This window comes from Dermacentor andersoni, chromosome 11, assembly GCF_023375885.2.
Source record: "Dermacentor andersoni chromosome 11, qqDerAnde1_hic_scaffold, whole genome shotgun sequence".
NCBI classification, from domain to species: Eukaryota; Metazoa; Arthropoda; class Arachnida; order Ixodida; family Ixodidae; genus Dermacentor; species Dermacentor andersoni.
In genome coordinates this window covers 17595639-17613205 of record NC_092824.1, presented here as the reverse complement: position 1 = coordinate 17613205, position 17567 = coordinate 17595639, and positions in this window count along the sequence as shown.

The following is a 17567-nucleotide window of genomic DNA, read 5'->3' as shown; positions in this document are numbered from 1 at the left end:
ATCGCGGCCCCGCGAAAGTGGATGTCCAGCGAAGCCGTTGAAAACCACCACTACAACAGCTGAGGGTGGTGTGCAGTGCTTTATGGCTTTAGAGTAATTGCATTAGTGCAATGTAATGGTAGGAATTGTAGGAACGCCACCACCCCTAGCGGTGCTGCAACAGCACTTAAATCACATGCTAGGCTAGTTATATTATATACGAATAGCTAGGCACATCACACCCCACGTCGCAAGCTGGCGTCGCTGTGAAAGCTTGCGCAACAGTAATATTTACCGGGAAACATATGCTGGAAGCACTACGTGCTTCGCATCGCTATTACGAGCTCCTTATCACCAATTATGTGGTTGAGATGCTTCCTTCGAGCTTGTTCTTTTTTTGAAACGTGTGCTGGTCTATATGTTGTGTGCGTGATTTCAAAGAATGTATGCAATATTCGCTGCACTTTGCTGAGTGCTTGCAGCTTCTGCCTTAAGAGCCACTGCATTCTTTGCTTACTTACGCGGTGATGAATCATTGATATTGATAGCTTTCTGTCCATAAACGTGAACGAATCGTGCGATTGTAGCCATATACAGCTGCAATAAATGAATGAAATTGTCCAACCGCCCTATTTTAGCAGAGGACATCCAGCGCAGAAGCCTGATAGCGTAACCATTACGACGCGGACGCTTTTCTCCCATGAAGGCGTACTTCATAGTCGACTCTTGGTTTTGACACGTTAAATCGCGGAAATTATTCAAAATGACTGGCACATCGTCATACGTCAAAATGTGGGCTAATCTCCAAGATACCGCAGTAAAACAAGTTTGAGACCGCCGTTACGGGTGATACGCTACGGTCTCAAGCTACGGGTGACACGATGAAGCGCGGTGCGCAGTAGCTCACACTTTTCTCAGCCCAACAAGCTCAGGAAGACTTTCTTTCATGGACTTTATTATGATCGATCCCTCAAGAGTGGGAAACATTCAGGCGTGCTTTCCTGTGACGTACCTGAAAAGCTGTTGTTGTCGGCTTGGGCTTCGACCTCTCAAGCGTGGAAAATCATCAAGCGGGCGTCCCCATGTCGAGATAATTGCCCTCTCTTCCGAAAAAGCATCACCCCTACGCCCTGAGCAGACACAAAAGGAGGACCCAAATGAGAAGAAACGGAGGGGATGAGCTCATCAACTTCACCTCCGGACAAAGGCACTGACACTTCCACAAGTTCCCTAAGTTTTCCAAGGAGACATCGATGACCGGAAGACCGCTAATGGTTATTTAAGGCCGTACTCGTCCGCGTGTTAGGCAGAACCGCTCAAGATTCCGATAGTCCCAACCATGTACCAATGAAGGGAATACATTCTTTTCTGCTTTTTGTTCATCGTCACGACGCCAGCCGTCGTCGTCGTTTCCTGATTCTTGCGGTGAAGACTCACCTCACCTGATCGAGATCGTATCAACTTCCACTGGAGGTTGAATCGTCTTCCAAGTTTTTCTTACCTTTTGTGTGCAACCTTCTCAGTGTTGTCACTTTGTTATGAGGGATCTCGGCAGGCATCCTTTGCCTTTACGTCTAGACCTTCGCCAACAATTTATTTTTAATGCGATCAGCATTATTTGCCTTCTTCAGGCATTTTGAATCAGTCCGTTCGTCCGTCCGTCCGTCCGTCCATCCATCCATCCATCCATCCATCCATCCATCCATCCATCCATCCATCCATCCATCCATCCATCCATCCATCCATCCATCCATCCATCCATCCATCCATCCATCCGTCCATCCATCCGTCCATTAATCCGTCCACTAATCCATCCATTAATCCATCCATCCATCCATCCATCCATCCATGCAGCCAGCCAGCCAGCCAGCCAGCCAGCTTCATACGCTAACGCAGTGGCTCAAGCCACTGCGTTAGTTGCCACTGGCTTAAGCCATAGCTGCCAGTGGCTCAAGTCACTGCGGCCAGCCAGCCAGCTTTATACGCTAACGCAGTGGTTCAAGTTGCTTAGCACCTTGGGACATTAGACATGTGCTCGCGGTCGCCTCGCCATCGTGTGGTTATTCCGTCGTAGTCATGCTAGCTACGTCCCCTCACTGTCGTTATGACGTCATCGTCCCGCCTTCTATGCTGATCCAGTGGGTCAAGTTGTCTAACAACTTGGACTCGCTTTGATGTGCTCGTGCTCGTGAGGCCATCGCAGTCATTGCATTGTCATCATTCCAGATTTCTCATCCTACTTTTGTCATAATGTCATTGTTCCATAATCGTCGTCCTAAAGTTTCATCTATTATTTGTAATATTATTGTCTAGGTGCCATTGTGGTTGTTCTATCGTCATCATTCTAGCTTCGTCATCCGTCTTTAGTCGTGCCATCGTTGGCATACCGCTTATGTCAATCCAGTGACACAAGTTGTCTACTATCTTGAGCTATGAAGTATGTGTTGAGCAAAACGAGAACAACGTAAAAGAGGGAGCCAGCGTTTTGACAAGTGGACTTGTCGTTTTCAAGGTCTTGAAAAAGTCATGCCCAATTGTCGAAACGTTGACTCCCTCTTTTACTGTGATCTCGTTTTGCTCGTCGTCTTGATTTTCCGTCTCCAATCTTCCCCATGTTCCCCTAAGTATGTGTTGGTGTTCCTCATGCCGTCGTGAGCGTAGCATCCTCGTTGTGTGCTAGTCGCCTGCTTGGTGCCCGTAGCCGTTAGCTATGACTACACGAACACCCCGATAAAGAGAGGATAGAAGTTAAAATTTTAGTTGGGAGTCAATCAAGGTTTGTCATCTGACAGTCGTCATAAATTTGTCATGAAACCATTGTTGTGATGCTTTTGTTGTGATACGGTCGTCGTGATACCGTCGTGGTTGTTGAGTTGAGTTGAGTTGAGTGGTTGTAGGCTACTGGTGGGATTAGCCTTGCAGTGGCTGCCGGCAATTGCTCCACCGTAGCGACACTTAAAATACATAAATCATATAAATCAGACACAGACCTCACAACTACACTACACATAGTCACACCTAAGGTCACCATGTGGAGGCCAAATCCGTGTCCTGCAGGTAATTTAAAAGAAGGCGAGAAACCTCCTTCCTATCTAACCGGTTCCCGCGCGGGAAAACAATGTCCTGTATAGAACTGTGGGGAATTCCTGTCCTCTTGAGGGACCCGAATAACACGCTCCTTTCCGCGTCATACAGAGTACAGCACATAAGGTAATGTTCTATGTCACCGCACACACCACACGTTGAACATAATGGTGACAACGCCAGGCCAGTCTTACACATCCACGCAGGGGTACGAGCAGAGCCCGTGCGAATGCGGAGCAGTAAAGTGGCTTGGTTTCTTTTGAGACCCTTAGTCACACATGGCTTGTGAGGTGAGCTCCACAAAGAGTGGAAGTGGCACGACACCGCTTCTCTGAAGAGTCTCTTGTCCTCTTGAGGCACTTTTCTCAAAGGATTCCCAGACAGCGCTCTATGGGCAAGGCTGTCCGCCATCTCGTTGCCTATGATACCTATGTGCGAGGGCACCCATTGGAATCGTATGGAGAAGCCTTTGATAAGGAGAGTGTGCACCGAGCGTAGGGAGCTTAGACATAAAGCATCAGTAGGGAACCCATACTCTAACCTTTGAAGGGCGGATTTCGAATCTGTAAGAATGACTACGGGTTGAGGCGTACAAAGCCGTAGCTTTTTTAGGGCTGCCTCAATGGCAACGCTTTCGGCCGTTGTGGAGGACACGATTGTAGTGAAGCGAACCGACCAATCATACTTTAAAGCGGGAATATGAAAAGCAGCTGCACTAGATCCTCTGACCTTGTCCACAGAGCCATCAGTAAAAATTTGAAGATGACGTGCATATTCAGTTTCAAGATGTTCCAGTACGAGCGAACGTGTTGCCGCCAAAGGAGAACTCCGCTTAGCACGAACGTGAGGAATTGTCAACGAACAATCGAGGCTCGCGAAAGACCAAGGTGGATTCAACCTCTTAGTTCGACCTCTAGCGTCAAGACCCAGGTAACCAATAGTATTAAGGGCCAAGTACGCTCGGGACTCGGATCTCTTTCGAAGGCTCTGTAGAAGGGCTCGACCGGCTATCGTCTGTTTGAGGCGGCCAATTTGCATCAATAGCCTTTGTGAAGCGACTAGGCTAAGAGGTCTCGATAGAGACTCATAAAGTACTGCATTATTAGGAGCAGACTGCGGAACGCCAAGAGCCCTCCTTAGGCCCTTTCTGTGCAAAACCTCAAGTCGTTCCAGCTGTGATAGTGAGGGGGAAATTAAAGGGAGCTGGTACATTATTCGACTCGTCACTAGTGCATCGTGCAGCCTGATCATTGAAGAAGGGTGATTTCCCCATTGCTCACTTGCAACTCTACGGATCACATTGAGACGCGGAGATAGTGATGTCACAATAGAGTCCACAGCTCGTCGCCACTGTAGACGGTAGTCAATAATTACGCCCAAAAAGCGTTTGTACTTCAATTGACGAAGGCAAGATTGATCAATGTCTATCTTCAGCCGCGCATACCGTCTTCCTCTACCTGGAAACATGATGAAGCCAGATTTTTCCACCGAGAGAGTCAACCCTACACCTTGAAGGTAATTTTGAACTGAAAGTAAGGCCTGTCGAGCTATCAGAGCTAAACGCTTGTGTTGATATCCGCTTAACCAAATACAAATGTCGTCCGCGTATATCGACATATGGATATGCCTGCAATGTTTTTGCACTTCAGCGGGAAGACCAGCCATTACAACATTAAACAGCGTCGGGGAAAGAACACTTCCCTGAGGTACACCTCGCGATACCGCCCTTTCGGTGCTTATGGTACTTCCTAACCGCACTTGGATTTTACGATCACTGATAAGTGAGTGAATGAAGCGCAGAAGATAGCCCTGTACGCCTATGTCCATCAAGCTATTTAGTACTGAACTTTGAAGTACGTTATCATAAGCCTTTGATACGTCTAGGAAAATAGCTAGTGTTGAGAGGCCGAAAGCTCTTTGATGTTCAATGTGGCTTATCAAGTCCAAGACGCTATCTTGCGCGCTTAGACCTGTGCGGAATCCAGTCATGCATGTTGGCAGAGCCCTTCTATCTTCAAGCCACCATGATAAACGCTTACTTGCCAGCTTCTCCATGAGCTTAGCCACACACGACGTCAATGATACAGGTCGATACGAGGCCAAGTCTGTCATTTCTTTGCCGGGTTTCAGCACTGGGACAACACAAGCCACCTTCCATGAAGGAGGGACGTCGCCAGTCTCCCATACTCGTAAGCCTTTCGAAGCGCTTGCACTGCTAAAGCAGAAACCTCTCGCTTGCTTGGCAGAGGAATTTGCAGATGCATTTGTACGTGCAAGCTCAGGAATTCATCAGTGCGCTCGGCCTGCAACATCTACGTCTGTTATGGACGCCCCGTTCACACTTCGAGAGCTACAGACAGCACTCAGCAGCCTGCGGCGTCGATGTGCACCAGGTCCTGACGACATTACCAACCAGATGATGCAGAACCTACCTCTAGAACACCGGAAGATGCTCCTAAGCTTTCTCAACCGTCGTGGTTGTTCCATCGATGGCACTCTACCTTTGTAATTTGACTTTCTTCATGGCGTCGTGCTCACGCCATTGTCGCCATACAGTGTTCGTGATGTTGTCGTCACACCATCATCATGATATATTTGTCGTCATCTCATTGTCATCATACCGTTATCATATCATTGCCGTCATTGTATTGTCCTCATACATTCGTCATGTATTCGTTGTTATAGCATCGTTGTGATGCCGTCGCGGTCTTTCCATAGGTCCTTCCGTCGTCTTGATCCTACCTTCGCCATAAGACTCTTCTAATGCCGTTGTTGTCGTCAAACAGTCATCGTGACACAGTCGTCGTCATACCTTTGTCGTCACGCTCCGCCGCCGCCCCACGCTCCGCCGCCACCGTCACGCTCCGCCGCCGTCACGCTCCGCCGCTGTCCTTTTACTATTGTGATTACTTCAGAAACTTCATCCCATGGCCGTCGTATGGCCGCCTTCGTTCCATCTACGTCGTTTCTTCTGTGTTATGTTAGCGTAATTATACTGTCGTCATTGAATCGTGATCACGCCGCTGTTGTCATGCCATTATGGTTATTGCATCGTTGTGAGACAGTCGCTCTAAAGAGCACTATCCTTACACACTATCCACACTATCACACTATACTTACACTATCTAGGCTAAGCTTAGGTCCCTAGTCATACGTTGCAATGTATACCTAGTATTGCTGAATAGAACAATGGAATCTGCAAACCGAAGTTTTTTTAGATGCTCACTGTTGATACTCACTCCTAAGCTTTGCCAATCTGATAACTTGAATACTTCGTCTAAACATGCAGTGGACGACATTAGAGGGATTGTGTGCCCTTGCCTGCGTCCTGATAGGTAATTTTCTGCTTTTCAAGTAAAGAAGGCAGACAGAGATAATTTATTAGAAAGGCAGACAGGTCGGCATGAGTTAGCATGCTCTGGCCTGCTACTCTGCGTAGTGAAAGAAGGACAGGGGACAGAAAACAGTGATGAAACACGATGAAGAGGACAGGAAGAATGGATGCATATACACACTAACACACTAGTTACCTTAAAGCCTTGCGTCTAGCCCAGTGATCCTCAAGTAGTCCAGAGGAGCCCTTGTAGCTGTTGATGCTACTGTAAGGTCACACATTGCGCACAAACTGGTACGTTCAGATGATGTGTACTTGCCAATAAATGTCAGCGTCGAAGCGAGCGCCTTCCGCTGTGATGTGTAATGAGGGCAGATATTGAACAGTTTCAGACACTTATCAGCATTCACTGTTCGGGCTGTTCCCATGGCCGATAATATGTGCCTAACGTTGACTGAAGGCGACGCCCACCCGAATCAAGTGAAACATGCTTACTTGACATCGCTTGACTTTAGCCGGGAGGGGAAATGTCCCGCAGGCGCAGGTACCGATGGTAATGTGTTGTGCCAGTAATGGTAATGTGTTGTACCAGTAATGTGTTGTGCAATATCGCATGAGCATAGTCAACAAAGAGTGTACATCGCTTCGCGAATGTGGTCTCTTTGCGTCGACGGCTGTAGAAATAATGGTTCTTGCTTCCCCATCAGCTAGCTCGTTGCCGGCCAAGCCACAGTGACCAGGTACTCATAGGAATGTGATTGAGGGACAATCACTCTGAGCAAGATCAAATATTTGCTAGACGTCTAAAGCCAGCATGTAATATTGGCCTCTCCTCGAGGGAGAATCGATGACTTGCAGCGCTTGTTCTGCGTCAGAAAGAATGGCCCATGTACAAGCTGTCAGGAAGGACAGATGACAGGAAGGACAAGCTCTGCAGCCGTTGAAAAATATTTGTGGTTCAATGTATATTGGCGGGATGAACCCATCTGAGGGGTCACTCAGGTCGTGGTCGAGGCGCATCAAGTAACGGATCCGTGTGTGTATATGTGCACAGAGCCGTCGATAGCCCAGCTAAATGGGCCAAAGTGAGTTGTTTAAGGCCAGTGGATGGGATACGTGAGAAAAGGAAAGCAAGGTAGCTGCGGCATATTTGTAGGTATTTCCTACAATAATGACGTGTCTCCTGCACTCATTGATTACGGAATAGATGCATGACGGTTGTTATCTATTAACACGTGTACTTATTTGTTCTTTTCACCGGGTCTGCTTTTCACCCGCTAATAATTTAAATTAATCAATCGCCGCAAGACGTGCCTGCATGATTTGGAACTTACTCGAAGGTTATCGCAGATTATACCTGTACTGTCTGTTGTCGCCGAACCTTGTGTATTCTTATTTTATGCTTGACGCGAATTGTGTAGTATTTTCTGGAAGACGCGCAGGCACCAGCGATTACGCTGGAATCCTCGGTGAGTCATTAGAAAAGCCGATGTGCTTGATCCGCAGATCAGATTTTCGACGATCGCCGACTTTGCTCGTCGATGTCTTTGCGTCTGAGTGTTACCTATTATGCGGAGCAGATGTTCGCCCTAGAAGGAGTTAGTGACGCGATTCAGAATTGTCGTTACTGCACTCTTCACCGTCACTGCCACGTGACATCTGGCGGAGGTGTTTTTGTGTCCACGTACGGGACGATCCCGTCCTACCGCGATACTATACTCCATCTTACAAGCTGGTTGAAGCACTGCGGAAGCTCCACGAATACACAAGCTACATGGCAATAGACATGCCGATTTCCTCTCGAGATGTGCTCACCCGTGCCGCGTCGTCTGCTCAGTGTCTGCTTGCCATTCTGTTACATGCTGCGAAGTTGGTGGACTGATGCAAAAAAAAAGATTTTTGACGCCATAAACAGAAGTTGCGTTTCCGTGCATGCCACAGCAGGGTTTCACTTTAACTGTACGCTTTCCCTGCAGTTACCTTGCAACCTGCTTAGAAAGTAGTACGGGCGAATACCCTTACAAACGTTCACCCACGGCACAGCGTCTGCTAGAAGTTTCCTCGTCTGCATTTCCTCGCTGCCATCATCAAGTATCCTGCTAGACCGGGGTAGTAAATGAATGATGAAGTGAAGAATTAGGCTTTTATGCGTTCCGCATCACCAATGCTAATGATGTGGCGCTATCTGCTAACTAGGAATCAAACCAACTTTATGGCTCGGTGCCGCGTCTGTAGTCTTGGGAATGTGAAAACGAGCAGCCGATCTAAATAATTATTAGAAAACATACCTATCATTTGACCTCAGCTTGAGATGAGAGAGGGCGATTATGGAGTTTACCACTTGTTTCTCGCTGACAGCGCAGAGAGACAGTAACAAATGCGAATCCGGATTGAAGCGGGGGGTCGGTGCTCTATGGGCGCCGCCATGTTTCCGCGGTTACGGTGGCCAATACGGTTAGCGGCGGTAACTGCCACAGTTATTTTCAGTATACGACGTGCATGCGCAAAGGTCTTAACATTTCACGTATGGCTGTACCGCATCATGTAGCGAGCAAAAAGAAAGCTCTCTATCGAAGCCACTAATCAGTCAGTTACGCCCGGAACTATATACAGTTGGGCAAGGATATTGCCTGTGTCGGCCTCGCACTTTCAGCAATGCTGCAAGCAGCTTGGGATATGGAGTATAGTCCAAAGCGTGAAGAGGACGTCAACGCCGCCCCGGACCATCGAGCCAGCCACAAGCTACAACACTTGCCCCCGGAGCACGGGAGTCTACCTGAGACGACCCCAAAGAGCGAAGCCGAGTAAAGTACCACCATGACAGACCAAGCATCACTTGTAACCATCGTACTGCAAAAACTCAGGGAACCACCTATCTTCCACGGAGCTTCGTCCGACGACGGAGAAAGCTTTCTCGAGAAAGTCGAAACGGCTTCTAACTTCGACAATAGGAACTCTAAGGACAAGCTTCGCCATGTGTACTTCCACTTGGAGGATGCCGCGAGGACTTGGTTTGAGAACCGGGAGACCACTCTTACAACGTGAGTCCTGTTTAGAAGCAACTTCGTGAAGATCTTTACGAGTGTCGTTGGAAGAAAGAGGAATGAAATACAACTGGAAGCACGAGTATAACTGCTAAATGAGAGCATCGCCATCTTCAGGGGAGATAAGACCCACCTTTTTCGTGACGCCTATCCGGAAATGTCCAAGAAGGAAAAAGTCCGCTGCCTTATGCAGGGCATAAACCGAAAATAGTGCGCCGGACTGATACGAAACCCGCCGAATTGAGAGGCAGGTTTCGCATTTACACACAAGTGCACATTCACAGAAGACTCTGTAAATGTGCACTTGGCAATATATCCGCAAGTGCTCACGCCGCCGTGTTAAACCAAAGCAGTGGGCTCGAACGCTCTCCGAGGGACCATCAATGGCCATTGTGCGAGAAGAACGGCGCAGGATGTTCCATTCGTCACATCCTATAGGACATTTCTACAAAGACGGATGGCCTAACGGCCATCCCATCACCTCGGGCTCCCTGATCCGCCACTACTTCGCTTCCATCTCTACGACTCTCTACCTTTCTCCCTCCTACACTCTCTCTCTTTTAATCCCATCTGCTACACCCTGCTGGCGCTTAGCCGTGCTCCCGCATGGTTGCAGAAAATAGTGCTAGCGTTTCCTCCTTCCCCACTAAACCCCTTCTCTCTCTCTCACATCCTCAGGTGGCCGCGATCACTGACACGGTCAAGGACGAACTTGAAAGGTCACTAGAGGTTTCTGAAGTACCGACCGAATCGTCGCATCCCGTGCCGTAAGTGATGACCTACGCCGCCGCCGCACGCCGTCAAAGTACCCCATCATGCTCGCGCCAGGACCCCTACAAATCACACTTTTTTCGTCCGCCACCGCTGCCCGTTCACCCACCCATCAATCACTGCAACTACCCAAGGAAGACAGCCCTCTGGCGCGCTCTTGACTCCCGCCTGTTCTGCTACTACTGCGGCGAAGCGGGCCACGTCACCATGAAATTGGCATTGCGAGGGGTATGTTCCGTTACACGGAGGAAAAGCACAGGTAATGGTGACGAGCTTCAGCCAGGAGTATAAACACCTGAACAAGGGCACAAAGGTCCCACTCATTGAGGAAGTTGCAGCTGTTCGTGAAGCATTTGGCCTCTCGGATTCTACAGACGCTACAAAGGCGGTGTATGTTGCTGAACCAACTTTCAATCGCAGTATCTGCCAGACTGATGAGCTTGAGCTCAAAAGGCGCAGAACTGGCAAATAAATTTGTCGATTATTTTAGTAGTTAAAAAAAAGCCACTTTAATTAGGCATTTCTAGGTCCGCGCAATGCACATACAGTTTCCTTTGGGCCAACAACTTCAGATGAAGGTTTTTTCTACTGTTATGTCCTCGAAATATAAGCAAAACACGTGACATGAATGAGTTAGAGATAAGGCCACTAAACTTTGTGCTTGACATTTTATTGCCTGCACTTACCCATGTTTTACCTTGCGATATCTATTCGAAATTTTCCGCAGTGAAAAAAGTTAGGGTCATATTCAAAGCTGGTGACAAAAAATACGTTCTCTAATCATCGGCCGGTGTCTGTACAACCCATTATATCAATAGGTATGGAAAGATTATTTGCAAAAGAATAACGTCTTTCTGTGACACACCCTAGTGACGCAACCGTTCGGCTTGCGTGAAGGCATGTCACCGGAATTACTAACCCAAAAGGAGCTAATCTTAAGCAGTTTTGAAAACAATAAATTTGTATTAGGTGTTAGGTGTCTTTATTGTCTATTCGAAAGTGTTCGATAGACTTAACCACCGAAATTTATTTGCAAAACTAGAGCAATACGGATTTCATTGTGCGCTTCTTGAGTTATTATTTCATATCTAAAGCACAGAAAACAATGCGTTACATAATATCGGAACAACCTGACGTCAGAGAAATAACTCGGGGAAAACCGCAGGTAGCACGCTAGGGCTGATACGAATCAATATTTACATGAATTCTATAACAAGATTTCTAAAGACGGCCAATTCATAGCTTACGCTGATGGTGTCAATGAAGAGTTTACATTACGGCTTAGTTCTGATAGTATGGAGCTAGCATCAAATGCGAAAAACTTGGGAGTTGTTTTTAGTGATCATCTGACCTCGAATGATCACGAGGACCTAATCACTACACGTTTAGCTTAAGCATGTGCTGTGCTCTGCAGACTGGGATATATTTTACCACGTAACGTTAAACAAATTCATTTACATCACCCTACTTTCCCCTCACTTAACGTATTGCCACTTCGTATCGAGTAATGCTACAAAAGCCACATTACAGACGTTGACTGTGCTTCAGAGGAGAATAGCTCGCCATATACGAAATGCTTAGTATGATGCCCGTAATCGAGAGCTGTTTCCCGCCTTTAAAATTTGCCACCTATAACATTTCTAAAACTTTAAACTTGCTATGAATGCCAAAATATTTCCGGTGCAAGAACCGTGCATTTTTGCTGTTATGTAACCTTAATGCGCCCATGGTTATATCATATAACTTTGGAGAAAAAGCAAAATATCTGTCACCTTTTTTCACGTACCAAATACGGTTCAGTAGAATACCACATTCTGTACCAAACTTGTTCAATAAAAATTGAAAGAGAGGGCATTGTCAAAAAAAAAAAAAAAACTTCAAGGAGTGCATTGGAACACATGTTATCGAACACTTACCTTCGAAACAATAACTTGAACGTGTGCTTACTTTTATGAAACGTAGTACGACTGATTGCTTGTAGTGGGCTCTGTTTAGAATCCTTGAGTTTTCTTTTACATTTTAGAGATGTAGGCTTTTGCATTTTTATAGTTTCGTAAATTTTTGAAATTATGGTGTTTTTGTATGTAACAAAATAAAATCACCACCATTTCCCATGCATAGGAGGATCCTCGTTATGTATGTCGAACCTGCATTTAATTATCTAAAAAAAGATGACGTAATTGTAGAATTATAGAAAATTGTGTATTCTTCCTGATTTTCTTGTGTAAAATTATTATGTTTATATTTTTATGCGAGACAATGCCTTTTGATAGAACAATGTGGGTATTTCTTAAGTACCATATATTTTCCAATGTGTTTTTTTATTTTGTACTCTGATATTCTGGTTTTGTATTTTCTTTAGTTATGCCCGATTTGTGTATATGTGAACTAAAGCATGTGTACTTATGTAAGGTATTTATACGGGTGTTCTTGGTTTTGGCAGCCAAGGATAGGGGCAAAAGTTATGTCAAATTGCTACTCAGTAGCTTTATGTTCTCGTCCTCTTGTTCGTTATGTGTAGATGCTGCAATGAATGCCGAATAAATTGATTGATTGATTGATTGATTGATTGATTGATTGATTGATTGATTGATGGATTGATAATTAATAATAATCTGAGTTTTCCCTGGGATAAGAAAGAACAGCTCAGAAACATTTCTTATGTTCATGATAAGTGCTCTTATATTCACGTACATATTTCATCTCATTTCATTTATTTACTCTCAAGGCCGTACATGCATTACAGACAGGAGTGGCAATAGAGAAAAAAAAAGGCTAATGAGGCAGCATATGGTCACTTATAGCCGACTTGAACACATCATAATGAGTGATAGTGTCGATGGAGGCGGGAAGGCGATTCCAGTCTTGACTTGCTTCCGGGACGAAGTCTTCGAGGTATACATTGCTTTTACACTCAGGCACCTAAACCTTTATTCGATGACCAATACGGAATGACTAATGGCTCGGAGGCGAAAGAAGTGTCATTTTTAGGTCATTATTAGTGTAGTATATTTTATGAAACAGACATACTCGGGAAATTCGACGTCTAGTAGAAAGGAGAGGTAGGTCAAGCTTTTGCTTCATGCGATAAACGCTGGCTAAGCGATAGTAGTTAGAGAGGATAAACCTAACTGAGCCGTTTTGAACCAATTCTAACGACTGCGTTAACGAGATAACGTACGGGTCCCATATCGATGAAGTGTACTCGAGTTTAGAACCGCACGAGTGTTTTATATAGTAGTAGTTTCAACGGAACGGGAGCGAGGCGAAAATGCCGCCGAAGAAAACCAAGGGAACTGTTGGCTTTTTTAAGAACATGGTGGACATGTTTCTGCCAGGACAGGTTATTAGTGATATTAGTGATATGCCTGCAAACATATCGTCTTCCACCCGTCTTTTCGCTGACGATTGCATAATTTACCGTACCAATAATTCTATCGACGACCACATTGTCACTTCAAAATGACCTCAAAAATTTTTCTGATTGGTGTAGTACCTGGCAAATCCATCTTAACGAATCTAAATGTAACGTTATCCTTTTTAGCCGTAAGCATGTCAATTCTAAGTTCGCCTACCTTCTTAACTACTCTAAAGTCTCGGAAGTATCTTCATATAAATATCTCGGAGTTCACCTCGCTCCTAACCTGTCCTGAGCATCCACTTCACCGCCATTTGCGCTAAAGCCTCACGAACTTTGGAGTATTTAGGAAGAAATTTAAAAAACGCCCCAACCAACATCCGGAAGCTTGCAGATGCAACATTTGTCCGGGCTCAACTAGAATTTGCAAGCCCTGTGTGGTCGCCTCATCAAAAATATCTAATCAATATGCTAGAGGCCGTGCAGAACCGAGCAGCATGTTTTATTTCTTGCGATTATAACTATTCTCATAGCGTAACTGAGATTAAACAGAATCATGACATCATTTCACTTGAAACTCGCCGTTGCGTCGCAATTCTCTGTTTGTTCCACAAGTACGTTCATGGTAATAGGCTGTCTCCAGTAGCTCTCGAAAGACCTTTCCGCATGTCAAAACGCCTCCATAACAATTTCAGTTACTCGCGCATCTTCGGTCACACATTCACCTTCAATAGCTCTGCGCTTCCACGTGCCATTTCTCTGTGGAACGATTTGCCCGATACTATCGCTTCCTTAACAAACCATGGGCGCTATAACGTAACACTATTCCAAACTTTTCTATTCCAATTCTGCAATCAGCCGACCACGATAGGTCAAAAACTTTTTTGGACCACCCCCCACTTCACCTGTCTGTCACGCGACGTCACGAAAACCGGGATAGCTCCCCATCTGATATGACGTGTACACGGTGATTATGCATAATTTCACCGAAGAAAACGAAAATATTTCTGATTTTACGCCTTTTTGCCAATATCCCTCAGTTATTGGTCAAAAGTTTTCGGGCTGCACCCACTTCACCTGCCTCTCACGCAACGTCACAAAACCGCAAAAGCTTACCGCGTCAAAGTGACGCGTACGCGTTAAAGATGCATTAATATGCCGAACAAAAGTGAATTTTCTTCTGAATAACCGCAGGCTGCCCCGTTCCGAAAGGAATAAAATATGGGTGCCGCCGATCACTCCGGCCGGGGCGAGTAGCCAGTGGCGCATACCATGGGCTTATTTGCGTGTAATAATTCCTTTCGCGTGGTCGTGTAACGTTTTCGAGAACTTTCGGAACGTTTACGACCTCGTTCTGCCAACTCTTCTTTGCTGAGGATCCGTTTTAGCGTCATTCTTAAGCTTCCGTTGCATGCCGCCGCGATTGGCGACGAGCCACCGCAAGTAAGAGAAAGCGGACCAATAGCAGAGTCCGGCACCACCCTCTTCATCCGTTTATCGATGTTCAGTGCAGTGGCTCGGCCCCATCGAATCCCTCGCCACTTGAGCATGCTCCTCGCCTCTTGTGAGCCAATTACATAAGACAAGCCTTCAGTGCAGGCAATATGTTATTCGTTTTTCAAGCAAACAAAAGTGACCTCGTATGAACGAGGAGAGCATTTGATTGGTTTGTTCAGGCAACCCTGCAGATGACCGCCAGATGTTTGCCTCAATTTGACGTCAAGATATTGGAATAAAAACATATTGGAATTGTTTTACGTTATACGGCTGCATGATTACTTCCGCAACCAAGTAAGCAGTCATCTTTAAATAACACCCTTTTAGTCTGTTCACCGACTTACTGCTTTTCATTGTTATTTCTCATTTGCATTCTGGTTTGTAATGCGCATCAGTTCCATTTTGAAAGTATGTTGTATCTCTCGTGTTTGAATGCTTTGTATTAGGAATGTATAAGTGCCACTTGCTACATAATATGTTTACTAGCTCTTATAGTACTTTTCCCATTTATACCCCCCTTACGTCATGCTTCTACCGGGGCCTGTAAGGTCTTCGCAAATAAATAAATAAATATGGACACCTAGATACTTGTAGCTGTCGACGAACTGAAGAGGGCAATCGTTAAGACCATAGCCCTGAGAAGTGGACTGGTCAGTCTTTCCAGACACCCTCATTGCTTTACATTTGTTAATATTTAGTTTCATAAGCCATGTATCACACCAAGACGAAATTTTATTTAGGCCAGATTGAAGAACGGAGAAGTCAGACTCATGAGGTATTACGCGGTGCAGAACGCAGTCGTCTGCAAAGAGTCTTATTTTCGAAGTAACAGAATCAGGCAGGTCATTAATATAAATTAGAAAAAGAAAAGGCCTAAGGACAACCTCCTGAGGAACACAGGATGTTACATTGCATGATGTACAGTCATGCTCATTAACAAAAAGGTACTGTGTTCTATCTGCAAGAAACATTCAATCCACTTAAGCAAGCCGCAATCAAGATAGAGTGTACTAAGTTTCAGTAATAGTAGTCGATGTGAGACAATATCGAAAGCTTTCGCGAAGTCAAGGTAGATGCAGTCAATAACTGAAGCTCGATCTAAAGCCGAAGACAAATCATTAGTAAAGGTTAATAATTGATTCTCACAAGAATAATTTTGCGAAAACCATGCTGCTGTTACGCAAAAAAATTATTAGGCTCGAGAAAATTAATCAGGTTGCAGTAGATTATGTGCTCTAATAACTTGCATGGAATAGAAGTTAAGGAGATCGGCCGGTAGTTGAAGGGGTTATGTATATCACTAGATTTGTGGACTGGAATCACCTTCGCCGTCTTCCAGTCGTGCGGAAGTGTTGAACTCTGCAAAGACTATAAAAATATATCAGAAGAAAGCAGTGAAATACGCTGCAGTACTCTTAAGGAATTTGTAATTTATGGCATCAACACCTGCCGATGAGAAAAGTTTAGCTGTTTTAATCAAATTGTATATGCCATCAAAGTCCATCGAAATCGGCTCCATCTCAGGGTACGTCAACGCACGTGTGGACGGTGAAGTATCTATTATAGTACCAGAAAAAGATAGCGAGAATGTGTTGTTAAAAACTGTTGTGCAAAGCTCACAAAGAACAGGAAATCCAGCATCAGTTTTCAGAACAATTTCTTTAGGTTGGCGTACGTTGATAACGTTCCAAAACCTCTTAGGATTAGTTGTGAGCAGATGAGGTAGTGTTGCAGAAAAAAAGTAATTCTTGGCTGAGCGGATGACAATGTTATATTCAGATGCGATAGCTAGGTAGGCAGCTTTCGCTTTGGTTTCCCCAGACAGCTTGAAACGTCGGAAAATGCGTTTTTTTCTTGTTAAGAAGCCGTTTTAAACACGTGTTAAAGGAGCCCGATTGCATGAAGATAATAGGCGAGTCGGAATATATTTTTCAGTTAGTGTTTCAACCTCGTTCTTGAAAAGGAGCCACTTTTCTGCGATACTCCTTTCCAGAACTGGGGAAAAAATGAAATCGGCAAGACTTTGTAATTCGTTATTGATCGAGGAAAAATCTACTCGACTGTAGTCATGAATTTTCTTACAGTATTTTAGACGCTGGGAAGAGCGTAAGGGGATTGCACAATGAATCACGGAATGATCGCCTAAACCAGGTATAATCGATAATGAAGAACTTGAATCAGGAGATGTGGTGAAGACAACGTCAAGGATGTTGGCAGAAATCGCGGTGACACGGATATGCTCTTTAACAAACTGGGTGAGGCCAAAGGTCGAACATATATCAAGAAAGGTTGAACATTGATATGAGGATAGAGTCACTGATAGGAAGTCAACAGCCCAGTCAATGCCAGGGAAATTGAAGTCACTGAGCAAGAATATTGGTGCTGCTGGATATTTAACAACGATTTGGTTAAGAGAGTCAAATAGTTCATTGCAAAATGTAGATGTATTATCGGGTGGTCGATAGCAAGCGGCAAATATCATGTCTCTGTCATTTATGTG